This window comes from Myotis brandtii, unplaced genomic scaffold (assembly GCF_000412655.1).
Source record: "Myotis brandtii unplaced genomic scaffold, ASM41265v1 scaffold334, whole genome shotgun sequence".
Classification (NCBI taxonomy): domain Eukaryota; kingdom Metazoa; phylum Chordata; class Mammalia; order Chiroptera; family Vespertilionidae; genus Myotis; species Myotis brandtii.
Window position 1 is genome coordinate 697,728 of NW_005362885.1, and position 776 is coordinate 698,503.

Below are 776 nucleotides of genomic sequence, written 5' to 3' on the forward strand. Positions count from 1 at the left end.
TCGCCGAGGCTTCTTCCTGCGCTGACCACCTGGCAGTGCCCGGTGCCAGGAGGGGTGCGGCGTGCCTGCCCTCCGCGTGAGCCCCTGACTGTGACCACCTGGACCTGGCACTTCTGGAGTCACTGTGGCTAACCCTTCTCACCCTTGCCCTCGCCCCAGCGGCTACCAGCAACCCCAGGCGCTGGCTGGTGCCCCCACAGTGCCTGCTCCCTACCTCTGCCTTCGCTCTGCCCGCCCCTGGTGTGCTGCTGGTCAGGTGTGAGCCTGGTGCCAGCGTCTAAACGTCCATCGTCCTTAGACTCAAACCACTGCCTTGTGTGCTTATTTGGGAGGTGGGGGGAGGGGTGGGGGGAGCTGGGCCTTTCTTCCCAGCTCCTGGAGCGGCACCAGCAGCCCAGGGGCTGGCCCTGGAGCCTTTGCCTGGTCAGGTCCGGCCAGCCCCAGGCTGGGTGCCCAGCCCCTGCCCTTGAAGCAGAGACAGGCAGGCTGTGCACCCTCAGACGGGAAAACATCTGGCCCTGCAGTTCGGGGTGTGGGGTTGGGGGGCAGTGAGAAGTGGCCAGGCTCAGTGAGCACTGGAGCTGACAGGCAGCTATGGGGAGCTCTAGGAAGGGTCCCTCCCTACCTGCCCCCCATGCAGGGCTAGAGCTGGGCGGGGGGACAGAGGGTAACCGCGGGGCTCCTGTGTGACATGCACTAGCTTGCCACCCACCCTCCCTCTGGGCCCTCCCCCACCTCGTCCGTCCTTGAGATCCTGGAGCTGCTGTGACCCTGAG

The 776-nt window shown here is 66.5% G+C and overlaps 1 long non-coding RNA gene across 1 annotated transcript in view; it reads right to left on the reverse strand.

Annotated features, from left to right (window-relative positions):
• LOC102259023 overlaps positions 1–776 on the reverse strand; it is a 22,939-nt gene that overhangs the window by 14,810 nt on the left and 7,353 nt on the right. The window lies entirely within an intron of this gene.